The following is a 6,609-nucleotide window of genomic DNA, read 5'->3' on the forward strand; positions in this document are numbered from 1 at the left end:
TCCTTTCTTCCTTTCTTTCTTCCTTTCTTCTTTCCTTCCTTCTTCTAGCAATTTCCATTATATCTGTTTAGCATTTTCAAAAATTTTTGCTTACCTTGAGTCTCTTTATTTTTCTCCAAAATGTTTAAATACTCATATTTTATGCTAAAATATTAAGTTTAGCAATGCATGCTTTTTAAAAAAATCAATTTTATTATTACATATTAGTGAAGCATAAAACCATTAGAGTTTTATTGTTCTTTCTTTCATAAGGAATTTCCTTAATATAGTGAAGTCATTGCTTTGTCATTTTTCAAGTCCTTTGAATTTCTTGGGAAGAATGTAACATAAACATGTTTTTCACTCTTGCTTCTTAACATGGTTGAAATTATTAATGGAAGTGAACAGAATGGCAAGCCTGCATTAACACAAGGAACTGGTGAAGGACGCTAAATAAAATCCAAGTGATCTGAGGAAGTAGTGCTAGTTCAAGGAACACAGATGGAGAAAATCCTAGATTTTAGAGGAACATTCTACATTAGGGGAGTATGTGCTGAATATGTAGGAAGTCTCTGAATAAGGAGATAATGCACCATTTAATTTTTTTACTGTTATCACATAGACAATCTAATATTTACCCTTTTAACCACATTCAGATATATATTTCAGTATTTTCAATTACCATTGACAATGTTGTACTACTATCACCACCATCTGCTACCAAAACAATTCCATCATTCCAGGTAGGAGTCCATTTTTTTCTTTTTCTTTTTTTAATGTTACATTTAAAAAAATATGAGGTCCCCACATACCCCCCTCCCCCGCCCATAACAACAACCTCCTCTGTCATCATGAGACACTCATTGCATTTGGTGAATACATCTCTGAGCACTGCTGCACCTCATGGTCAATGGTCCACACCATAGCCCACACTTTCCCACAGTCCACCCAGTGGGCCATGGGAGGACATACAATGTCTGGTAACTGTCCCTGCAGCACCACCCAGGACAACTCCAACCTCCAAAAATGCCCCCACATCACATCTCCTCCTCCCACTCCCTACCCCCAGCAGCTACCATGGCACTTTCTCCACACCAATGCCTCATTTTCTTCAATTACTAATCACAATAGTTCATGAATAGAATATCAGTAAGTCCACTCTAATCCATTCTCTATTCCTCCATTCTGTAGACCCTGGGATGGCCATGTCCACTCCACATCTATATCAAGAGGGGGCCCAGATTCCGTATGGATGCTGGATGCAATTCTTCTGCTTTCAGTTGTAGGCACTCTTGGCTATCTGGTATGGTGGTTGACCTTCTTCACCTCCATGTTAGCTGAGTGGGGTAAGTCCTATAAACCAGAGTGTAGGAGCTGCAAGTCTGTTGAGACTCAGAGCCTGGGTATCACATGGTCAGTCCAGAGATTCAGGTCCCCTGGGTATATATTAAACCTCAGCACCTACCTGTACTTTTTAAGTCTTAACTTCTCCTTCCCTATTTCAACTCTATCCCCTGGTAACCTATATTCTAGATTGTGGCTCTTATTGGCTGACATTCAATGGAATTGGAAGGTAGAGTTATTATGAGGCTTGTGTTTTCTTTGGGTGGTGATAGTACTGGTGACTTGTCTTAGTTGAGCTTTACTGTGCCTTGTGCCTATAGATATATATTTATACATATATTTGGAGGTATTGGGGATTGAACCCAGGACCTTGTACGATGGGAAGCAGGTACTCTACCACTGAGCTACATCTGCTCCCAAAGACATATATATATATTTATATATAATTAGGAAATTTTATACCAGTTATATTTCTGTAAAACACTGATTGTGGTCATTCTCACACTATGCATATGCTTAAATTCTGGGAATGCAATTAAATGAAAATAACCCTTAGGAAAAATAATTTAATTAATCTGATGTTTTCTCAGCTTTACAAGCCTGGAAGTATTATAATAATAATTTAATAGTTTCCTTGTCTTAGCCATTCTCCTTTGGCATTATTTTTGGCTCTGGTGGATGTGTAAGCATGTGTTTAAATTGTATCTTCATGATCCCAGTGTTAAGGCAACATTGTCCAAAAAAAAAGTTTCAAATAACTTGTTGGAATTTTTAAAGAAAAATTCTAACACAGTAATGATAAAGAAAGCTCAGAGAAGAGAAACCTAGAAACATTAAGTATACAACAATATACAGTGTAGAATTTCATGCTCTAATTCTTATACTTTAAAAATTCTCACTATAGAGGTAAAATTTCTTCCTTTTGTGGAAAATTCCACAAAATCCTTTTGTGGAAAATTCAATTTTACTGTTTCCTACTTTGTCACACACATTCATACACAGGGCATCCCGCTATTAAAATAATGTAGCCTGGTCTATTAATGCCAGCAGTACCAAAGTATGTCTGCTGAAGAAATAAAAATGTTCTGTCAGAAAAACTAATAACAGAAACAGATACTAAGGGACAAAAAAGGTAGAATGATAGTGTATATTTTCAGTTTAGGTCTGAAAGGATGAAGAACAAAAGGAAAGACAAAGAGGTAAGAGGGATTTTGTAACCGAAAAAAAATCTATAAGGCAGAAGTTATTGTTTCCACAAAAACAAAATTTTAGCATAGAGGAAACACTGCCATCCACATTAGGAAATATGGACATCTATGAAAAAAATCTCTGTAATTTTGTTTTCAGTTATTTTTGGCCACATTGTATCTAAAACAAATTAATTAAATAATGAGGTAAATGTTTCTCAAGCCCCAAAAGTTACTGTAGAAATCAGTCTACAAGTTTTGAGCTTGAATTTGACTTAGTTTAAAACCATTGAATTTTTTAAATTGAAGTATATCATTCATTCATGAACACACATAAACAATAAGTGTATAGTGAAGATTGTGAACTTACAAAATAAACATACATAACATCACACAGGGATCTCATACATCACCCCTCCACCAACTCTTTGCATTGGTGTGAAACATTTGTTACAAACTATACAAGAGCATGGTCAAAATATTACTACCAACTATATTCCTTATCTTACATTTGGTGTATTTTCCCCCAGCCCACACTAGTTTTTAAAATATATTTTTGTTACAGATATTGTGAGCTTGCAAAACAATCATACAGATGTGTAGATTTCCCATACAACTCCACACCCTGGCAGAACATTTGTTACAGATTATGAGATAATATCATCTGACCATTACCAGCAATCATGGTCCATAGCACACATTTGGCAAACTTTTTCCATACACCTCCATTATCAACACTGTATAGCTTGGCATTAAGTCAAGAATATAATGGTATTGCTGATAACCACAGTCTATAAGTCACACCAGTTGTAGTTTTCCCATGTTTCTCCATATTCTCATCACCCTGCAATAGTGATGTACATCTGCTCTGGCTAACAGAAGGACCTTCTTGCATTTGTACCCTTAACCACAATTCTCAACTGCCTCTGGGTTCACTGTATTATTTAGTCCCTAGATTATTCTTTAGCTTTCTTTCTGTTGACATTTACTTCCCCAGACTACCCTTTTCAGTCACAGTACCATTTATAAACCATTTGCTACTCACTATAATATGTTACTTAATATCAACTCTATCCATCTCCACATTTTTACAGTCAAGTTAATTAAAACTTCTACATACATTAAGCATCCATAGTTCTTCTCAATCCTCCTCTTATCTCCTTATAACCTATACTCTAGGGTCTAATTCCATGTGTTTATTATTTGTATTTAGTTCATATTAATGAGACCATGCAATATTTGTCCTTTTGTGTTTGGCTTACTTCGCTTAGTATAATGTTTTCAAGACTCATCCATGTTATCACATATGTCCCAATTTTATTTCTTCTTACTGCAGCATGGTATTCCATCATACGTAACCATTGAATTTTTACAGAGGATAAATCTAAAATCCTGCCTTCCAGATTCTTCTCCTCTATATATTAGATACTTAATTCTATGTAATAACTAAAATTGTGATATATATGAAGGCACTCTGAAAAATGCAGAGTGTGATATAAACAGTTGTTACTATAATACATATTATTATGCAATGATACAATGTATGTAACATTTTGATTGAGTTAGGTTAAATCATGGTAGTACATATAAAGAATATTAAGCATTTAAAAAAGACAGTTAAATTAAGTTGGTAAAATATACTGGACAATAAGTATTTCTGCACCCCGTTTGCATGATGAGCTTAATGTATAGGAACTTCATTTTGGATGACTGCAACATATTAAAGTTGGATTCTTCATTCTAATCAAGTCCTAAATTATGAGAAAATATTTAATGCTCAAAATTGATGAATAGTTATTTAATGATGTTTATGGTTAACTATTATATTTACAAACCATCAGTTTTTCTTTCAAGAGAACTACTCTGCAGGGATCAGTCATTACCAGTCATTTACCAATCATTATAGACTAGGCAGAGGATGGCAAAGGAATGCAACAGGAAACTAATTATATTTCCTTGACTATCTTAATTACCAAATCACATGTTCTAGCTCCAAGTCCTCTTTTGAAATAGTTTTGTGCTTTTGTCAACAGACAAGTATTTGTGGTGCTTTTTTTTGTTGTTATTTTTCCTTAAGGTACATAAGGATTAAGAATTGTTCCTTGTCACTTATAAAATCATAAACCAGAACCCAAAGATTTAAGGACCTTGCTGAAGGTTTCTCAACTAATCAATCATATGTAAAGGCCAAGTCCCCTGATTCTCAGGCCTATACAGTTTCCATTGCTCTATGAAGTTTGTTAGAAAAGGAGCAATCACTGACCGGAAAAAATTGAAAAGTTGGGACAAAGTGGTGATTCTTTTTGATGTTGACAGTAGTACCCTAGGAATAGGATGATTAAAATCGTGTTGCACATTTTGTTGAATCCCAAAGAACCATTGACTCTTCTCAATCTCTTGGTGTCCAGAGGATATTTCTGTGGCCACAAAATAGGAGTTTGTGCTACTCAGAGAATATACTACTGAATCTACTGGGATACAGAAATAAAAATTTAAACCCTTCTTATCTAAAAATTGAAAAGGTAAATAATACTAATATTTAATATGCAAACAGACAATCCACATATATAAATTAAAGTATATTTATATTGGGGGTATATGTTCAACATTATCTTATTGTTAGTCAAATTTTTATTTTACAAAATAAAAACATAAGGATATCAATCCCAAATTGCCAAAATCTGTGAATACTTTATTGAAATATATGCAATTCAGAAGACCAGAATGTGTAGAATGTTTTTATTTTAATCATATACTCAAATTGTAAAGGTGAGTCATTCACTTGTCTACCCATTCATTAACTAAAATCAGTTATCTCAAATAATGTTCGAGCCACTACTATATACTAAAACTGTAGTAAATTCTAGGAACACAGCAATGGAGCTTGTAGGCTAGTTATGGAAAGTTTTAAAAATAGAAATAGGAATTCGGACATTGTACCAGCCACTCAAATCCTTTGTTTACAGGTAGGAAGGAAATTTACGGTAGTTAGAAGAATTATATGTGTTAACTTCAGGGATGTTGTTTTTCTGAATCCTCATAAATTTCCCTCTTCAACCATCTCCTTCCTCCTGGTACATCTTTTCTCAGTTACCAAGGTGGATTCCTTTCCTGCTTGCCCATACCTATTTAACTTCCTAGAGCCTTTGCCACTGTTGGCCAACATAGATCTGTCTTGCAACATCAGTGTTCCACTCTCATTCCCAATTCTCAAAGCTAGTTATTGGGAAAAAAGTCTCTGATAAAATTAATTTATATTTAAAGTATTTATGACTTAATATGCTTAATATAATTAAATTATTTTTGAGTATAGCTCACATTTATTTAATGTTTGTAAAAGTTTCAGAGTCTATATATCAAAAGAAAATGACTCATGAATTCCCTTTTTTGTACTCAATAAAAGTTGATTGAATGGATTAAAATACAAACATTCCCATAAGTATCTGAGAAGTATTATGAAAGGTAGCTTACTGGAATGGAAATAAAATGAGATTTGGAATCAACGATATATTTGAATATAGTTTTTACTTACTTTCTAGTGACCTTTGTTAAGGCATTTAACTTCTCTAAGCCACAGTTTCAGAATATTCGAAATGAGACGGAGTAACTCATTTCCAATGTCCACTTAATACAGCATAAGCATCATAACTAACATAGGCAAAATACCTTGAACATTGCATAAGTTAGGCAGCTTTTAATTTAAAAGAACAGTAGTTCTCTGCAGTCAATTAAGCTGACCATCTTCCTTTCCGTGTGGGGACCAGTAAGCAATAACTGAAAACTGCAGCCTCCTTGGTAGTGTCTAGACCCTATTTCTTATTTGGGTTTCTTTGAAGGACCTTGGAAACAGCCCTCACCTATTTATGTTCATGTATGACTTCACACCGTGCCCAATCTAGGGTCCAGATAGGTGTGCAAGGTGCCTTTAGAAAGCCCAAGGGTCTGGTGGTCAAGGTCCACATCAGCCAAGTCATGCCCATTCCACACCAAGCTTCAAAATAAGAAGGGTGTGATTGAGGTGCTACATGGGACTCCCTGGTCATCAGATGATCTGTATCTCCAAGGCATGGAGTTTTACCATGTTTAATATTGGTGAATT

General features: G+C 34.5%; 1 non-coding gene across 1 annotated transcript; it reads left to right on the forward strand.

Moving 5' to 3' along the window:
• The first annotated feature begins 6,228 nt into the window (after window positions 1-6,228).
• Window positions 6,229-6,362, forward strand: LOC111765413 (small nucleolar RNA SNORA70). Its single transcript, XR_002797765.1, has one exon. It is a non-coding gene; the product is annotated as a small nucleolar RNA SNORA70 (small nucleolar RNA).
• The last annotated feature ends 247 nt before the right edge of the window (window positions 6,363-6,609 follow it).

This window comes from Dasypus novemcinctus, chromosome 8 (assembly GCF_030445035.2).
Source record: "Dasypus novemcinctus isolate mDasNov1 chromosome 8, mDasNov1.1.hap2, whole genome shotgun sequence".
Taxonomy (NCBI): domain Eukaryota; kingdom Metazoa; phylum Chordata; class Mammalia; order Cingulata; family Dasypodidae; genus Dasypus; species Dasypus novemcinctus.